Below are 7,285 nucleotides of genomic sequence, written 5' to 3'. Positions count from 1 at the left end.
GGTTTACCTTCATGTGGAAGATTCTCATGGCTTCAAATATTTACCTTAGGTCTGACAGGTGATTTTTCGCCTCTTTGTTTTTGACAAGCATATCGTCCACGTAGACCTCCAGTATCTTTCCTATCCATGGCTTGAAGATATTGTCTACCAATCACTGGTATGTTTCCCCCACGTTCTTTAGTCCAAAAGGCATCCTTGTATAGCAATACAAGCCTCGTGGGGTAAAGAACGCAGTATTCTCCTGGTCTTCTTCTGCAAGGGCGATTTGGTTGTAACCGGTGTATCCATCCATGAAGGATAATATTTGGTGGCCTTCGGTTGCATTGAACAGTTGTTCAATGTTTGGCAGTGGGTAGCTGTCCTTGCGGCAGGCTTTGTTGAAATTGCTAAAATAGATACAGATTCGTACGCCTCTGTTCTTCTTAGGTACGATTACCATATTGGATATCCACGTGGGATAATTGACTTCTCGTATGAATCCTGCTTCTAGTAGCTTTTGCAACTCCTTTTCTACCGCTTCTTAGTAGATATCTGCCACCTTGCGGATACGTTGCTTGAATGGTGGCATTTCTGGTTTGAGCCGAAGATGGTGGGAGACCAAATTTGGATCAATTCCTGGCATGTCTTCAATCGACCATGCAAAGACATTTGGGTAGTCCCGTAGTAGCCTTTGTAGTTGCATCTCCTCATCTTCTTCTAGCAAAGTTCCGATGTTGATCATCTTTGCTTCATTCTCGGTGCCGATGTTGATTTTCTTTGTTGGTTCCACTGAGGAGAAGTTTTGCTTCTGAGGTTGTAGAGGAGTGCATTTATGTAATTATAATTTGGCGAAAACGTTCTCCCCCGGAGTGGTGGAGGTGCTTGCCTCCGGAACTGAGGTGGCTTCGGGTACTAATAAGGCTCCGTTCTTCACTTCCTTGGTGTTCGCCTTTCGTCTTTTCTTTCGTGTTGTTGGGAAGCGGCTATTTCTTCGTTGAGCCTGACCTCATCCAGATTTCATAACCTTGCATCTTGCTGGTCACCTTTGATATCCATTTCACCCATATGTGTAAGGAATCGAAGGTACTGGTGATATGTTGAAGTTGTTCTTCGTAGTCGAAGGACACATAGCCTGCCCATGATTACGTTGTATGGCGAAGGTGCTTCCACAACGCAGAACCTTGTATTGGTTAGTAAAGGTCCGGCGCGCACCTGTAAGACAATTTCTCCTTTTGGTCTAGAGACTGCTCCGTTGAAACCGTATAATGTGCAAGTGTATGAACCCATTTACTCAGTTGTCAAACCCATACGTAGGTAAGGTTCATAGAATAATACATTCAATGAGCTGCCCCCATCAATGAGGACCTTCGTGATGTTCCATCCGTGTATAGGAAGAGTGATCACAAGTGGATCGTTGTGCATCTCAACTTCTTGGTTGACATCTCTTATTGAGAATGTTAATGGTGTAGCCATCCATTCTTCCCAAGTGCTAGTAGGTGGTCCGCTTAGCTTGAATACCTCGTGGACTTCTAGCTTTCTTCTGTTTCGAGCTAAATCGAAGATGTTTTTGATAGACGCATTTATGTGTCTATTTTGATCCCAATTTTATATATTGTTAGTGCTCGATTTTGTGCTTATTTGGTTATTTTATGTCTTTGTAGGTGTTTTTGGAGAAATAAGCTTTTGCGGCGAAATTGGCTCGAAAAGTTGCTCGAGGCACCCCTAAGGACAGTTGCCAAACAGACCCCAGAATTGGCTAAGGAGCACCCAAGGTTATGTGTAACCCAAATTTGTCCACAACACCCATTTCTAATAAAAATATCTCTGGAAGTTTTGGCAATCGTGATTTGGAGGAGTTTGGGTCGATTAAACCTCTGATTTTCATAGGATAGACTCCTTATGGGTCTAATAATCTGATATGGGTATTGAAATCGATTAGACTGGGCTCAATCGACGAATTTTTATCATAACAGAAATATATGGAAAGTCACGTGTGTGACCTGTTTTAGGGAATTTTAGAGAGATTAAAGTGCTATGGACCTTCCCAAAGATTTTTATCTATCTAAGGAAGAATTTAGAATGAAAAGGAAAGCTCAGAAACACGTAGAAATTCTAAAACAAGAAATTGCCGCAACTTTTCCGTGAAGAGAGGGGAAGAGATTTTGGAAGATTTGGTAGAGACTTAATCGGTATTTTTGATATAAATAGATTGTTTGGGTCATATAGAAGGGGTGTATAGAGTTTGGGGACCTGAGGAGGGCCAGAGAAGAAAAAATCAGAGTTTTATCAAACTCTGTTTCTGCTGCTGCACAGCTCAAGAAAACGAAGAACATACAACGCACGAAAATCAGTCGTAGAATAGTATCGTTGTTCAACAACAGAAGAGCAGTAACGTTTATATACAACAGTTAATCATTGTTCCTCTTTGTACCAGAGATCTGTAACACTTTTACGCTGTTGCAAATCAGCTGCTTTACACCTTTCACTCTTTTAATCAATTTTTGAGCAACAAACATGTATTTTGAGCAAGTGATTAATATGAGGAGCTAAACCCCAACACTGGGATGACGGAGAAAGCCATATTTCATGCGTGTGGTAATTATATTTAATTCTTTTTATGACTTTTTGCGTTAATTTAATCGTTTTATGATTTTTCTTAATTAGTTGTGAAGTCGTATGATGATGTATGCTTGGTCTAAGTGCTTTTGATGCATCATGCTAGTGATTTACAGTTAATCTTTTTAAAATCTACCCTGACAAATAATTAGAGTCAATAAACTAGAGCTATAATTGTCTAAGAATTGATTGTTGAACCACATGATATGAGGTTTGGTGGAATCCTGAGTCTCAGTAATCTCTCGACATTGTGACAAACCTTGTGTATATATTTTCTTTATTTTTATTGTTTTCTATTTTTAAATTTGAAATCAGTCTCAACAAGTCCGAGAATCGAATCACTTTTTATCACTATCTACAAATCACATCAATTTTTAGCGCCGCCGACGCGGATTTGTATTAGGTATTAGGTTTTAGATTTTTTTTATTATTTAGATTTTTTTTTTGTTCTCTTTTACGCCTTTGGTATTTTTCTATTCTTTTTCAGATTTGGAGCAATGCTACAAGGAAAGAAAAAGCGCTATAAAAGGAAAGCATCGCCAAAGAAGGAAAGAAAAGAGGAGTCTGAAAAGAGTGAAGAAGATTTTATATATATTTAGATTTTATTTCTTTTATTTTTGGAAATTTGTATTAGGGTTTGTTGTATTTTTGTAATTTTTTTTTTAATTTTTTTTTGGACACTTTTTGGACTTGGACACTATTTTTAAAACCCTAAGGAAGGGTTTAAAATTAAATAAAAATTGTTTGCAGGGAAGGACGACAGTTACGCTCCTGTCTCGGCCCCTCGGGTTCGTACACTGACATCGGAGTGGTGGCCTGAGTCGACTTCAACGGTTCATCGCCCGTCTGGTACGGGAGGTAAGACTCTATCCACCCACGAATCCCCTGTCAGTGGGTTTTATTTTGTGTGACAACTCACACCCCTGCAGTAGAATGTCGAACTGGTATTACAATAGCCAACACAATGAATATCCGGCTGAGTTTCAAAATGGACGTTACTACTTTGACCATAGTGTGAATAGTGGTTGGGAACATCAAACTTTTGAAGGTTCTGATCCATATCATGGTGAGCCCGATTACCATCCACATGCCAACCGGTTGTACGAGCAAAATTCCTCTCTACTAGAGTCGACAGGTAAGTTAGCAGAAATGAATAACTTAGTTATGGACAAAAGCAATGCAACGAGTGAAATTTCTTTCCTAGATTCAATCAGGAAGTCATGTGAGTCGACACAAAATCTTTTTTTAGAGGCCTAGAACAGAACTGCTCGAAATAATCTTAATTTTCAATACAGTGTTTCTAATAATACCCTTGAAAATGAGGATAGTTATTTGCATAATCAGATGCCGAGGTTATAACTGGTAACACTACTTGTTTAGATTATGATGAGAATAGTGTTGATGAAGAATCAGATACATATAGGCATAGTGATCATGAATTTATTACTCCAACTGAGCTTTACAATGATAATATTATTTCTAGTTCGAATCCAAATAATTATTTACCTATTCAAAAGGACGAGGATTTGACTAGAGATACTACCGTTTTAGACGATGTAGTATTTCCTTATGATTAAAAACCGATGATGGTTTAGAGGAGCGGGTTTATCCTGAAAATATTGTTTCCGTGTCTAGCGATTTAGAAACATTAGTCTTAGAAAAATAATATAAACTCGTCGAGATGAGTGAGGATGTACCAGACTTAGAAGAATCAATTGACCATTTTCAGGAATCTGATGACCTAGAAATTAGGGAAGTTGTGACTAGTCTTTTTAGAGATACTAAAAACTCTAAGTTAGGGGGTGATTATCATTCTCCATGTGGTTTAGCTCTTACAAATGTCCCTCACTTGGGACTTGACATTTGTACCTCAACCATTTTACAAGATTATCTTCATACACGTTTTCCTGAACCTAGTGATGTCCATAAGGAAGTTCAGTTATTAGAAATCCATCCTCTGGTTGATGTGGTTTATCCAGGCTATGATACCCAGATTGACTTTGTTTTCCCACCAAATATTTTTCTCCCAATTGTGGGAACTTATGAGTTTCAAATGTGTCGGCTACTAAATTTTAAGACTGAGCCTAAGTACTTTAGGAAATTAGTATCGACACATTTGCTAAAGATTGACCGCCAGTTTCATCATGGTCGATTGTGTGAGTCAAAACTAATTGTCTTTAAGGATCCGCAACTATTCAGGTTATTATTATGTGCTTTTAAGTTTTTAGTTGAGTTTTTCCAGACTCTAATACCTGAACTTGATCTTATCTTTGAGGAATCCTAGCACATGAAAATATTTTATCTCGACCCAATTATAGAACCTGGACCTGAACCACAGCTAGATGTAGTTGTCTTAAACAGGAAACTAGACAAGGGTATGATTTATTTGTTAACTTTCTTGGCATGTTGCAGGTTCCTTTTATTTGTGATAGCTTTATTTGGTTTTGCTGACCCACAAATATTTCGGCTATTATTTTATGATTTTATGAGGTGACTAATCCTTTCTTAGTCTGGCTGAAGACTTTAAACTTAGCACTTCTTGGGAGGTAACCCAATACTCATGCAACACGGTAATATCTTTCCTTAACTCTTTTGCTTCAAATGGTAACAATTTCTCCTTGTTCATGCTTTTAATTTTATCTTTAGAACATTGAGGACAATGTTAGATTTAAGTTTGGGGGTATGGGAGAAACTTTTTAGTTGCATAATTAAACTCCAGAGCCTAGAAATTTATGCTTATTAAGGATGGCACTAACCAGTCTAAGTGGATGGAAGCATTTTGGTTATAGGAGTTGAGGGACCAATCTGATTAGATGGAAACATCTAAAGAGTCTATTCATAAAAGAACAGAGCTCAGGTGTTAGAAATAACATGGTAGTTTCGCCATATCTCATTGATTCCTTTTCACTTCTATTTTTATTTTTTTATTTTTAAAATATGTTTCTCTAAGTGATTAGGTGGGGATCACGGTTCAAGTTGTTACCATTGCTAGGGTGAAATAGAGTGATTGAGATAGCCAATAATAAATAAATATATAAATAAAAGTTGGAAAAAAAAATTGTATCAGACCATCAGACCAACCGGAATAAATTCTATAAAGTCGACCACTGGAACCCTTGTATATGCCAGTTGTGTTGATCTAGAGTTAGGATTATCGGCCACTGGTACCCTTGTATATGCTAGTGTGTTGATATTAGTCAGACCGGTATCTCAATCCATTAGGATAGGTTCATTATGGCAGTGGCCTTCAGACAAATATGAGAAACACCGTTCACCTTTGTCAACATCAAAACCATCTATGTTTTTCTATATCCATCTTCTTAATCTATCCATGTGATTTGTTTGATTTTGAGTTTGGATGCGACTATCTGAGTAGAGCTCTGTCACTTTATATGAATTTTAGTATGCTTGAGTGCGAACTCGTGTACAACAATTGGAATTTCGCATCAGGGTACTTCCTCCTGTAGTCAATAAGTATGCCAACCAAGGAGATTCTTTAGTTCCTTCCAAGGTTCTGTGTAGATAGCTAGGGTCTGGAGTATAAAGGTTTTGTGGGTATACCTCTGGTAAGCCCTCCGGAGACAACACTCTGCCACTAGAGACACCTAGGGGTTTAAAGGCTTATTGCATACGCTAAATGCAATCGACGATGCCTGCGACAATGAGTTAGGATTTTATTTCATTTGATTTGCTCGAGGACTAGCAAATAATAAGTTTGGGGGTATTTGATAGATGCATTTATATGTATATTTTGATCCCAATTGTATATGTTGTTAGTGCTCGATTTTGTGCTTATTTAGTTATTTTATGTCTTTGTAGGTGTTTTTGGAGAAATAAGCTTTTGCGGCGAAATTGGCTCGAGGCACCCCGGAGGACAGTTGCTAAACGGACCCCAGAATTGGCTAAGGAGCACCCAAGGTTATGTGTAACCCAAATTTGTCCACTGCACCCAGATTTTTCCTCAGCACCCATTTCCAATAAAAATATCTCTGGCAGTTTTGGCAATCACGATTTGGAGGAGTTTGAGGTCGATTAAACCTCTGATTTTCATAGGATAGACTCCTTATGGGTCTAAGAATCTGATATGGGTGTTGAAATCGATTAGACTGGGCTCAATCGACGAATTTTATCACAACAGAAATATATGGAAAGTCACGTGTTTGACCTGTTTTAAAGAATTTTAGAGAGATTAAAGTGCTATGAACCTTCCCAAAGATTTGTATCTATCTAAGGAAGAGTTTAGAATAAAAAGGAAAGCTCAGAAACGCGTAGAAATTCTAAAACAAGAAATTTCCGCAACTTTGAAGTGAAGAGAGGGGAAGAGATTTTGGAAGATTTGGGAGAGACTTAATCGGTATTTTTGATATAAATAGATTGTTTGGGTCATATAGAAGGGGTGTCTAGAGTTTGGGGACCTGAGGAGGGCTAGAGAAGAAGAAATCAGAGTTTTATCAAACTCTGTTTCTGCTGCTGCACAGCTCAAGAACACGAAGAACATACAACGCACGAAAAACAGTCGCAGAACAGTATCGTTGTTCAACAGCAGAAGAGCAGTAACGTCTATATATATCAGTTAATCATTGTTCCTCTTTGTACCAGAGATCTGTAACACTTTTACGCTATTGCAAATCAGCTGCTTTACACCTTTCACTCTTTTAATCAACTTTTGAGCAACAAACATGTATTTTGA

The sequence above is a fragment of the Papaver somniferum genome, chromosome 1, assembly GCF_003573695.1.
Source record: "Papaver somniferum cultivar HN1 chromosome 1, ASM357369v1, whole genome shotgun sequence".
Taxonomy (NCBI): domain Eukaryota; kingdom Viridiplantae; phylum Streptophyta; class Magnoliopsida; order Ranunculales; family Papaveraceae; genus Papaver; species Papaver somniferum.
Note: the sequence above shows the minus strand (reverse complement) of the source record.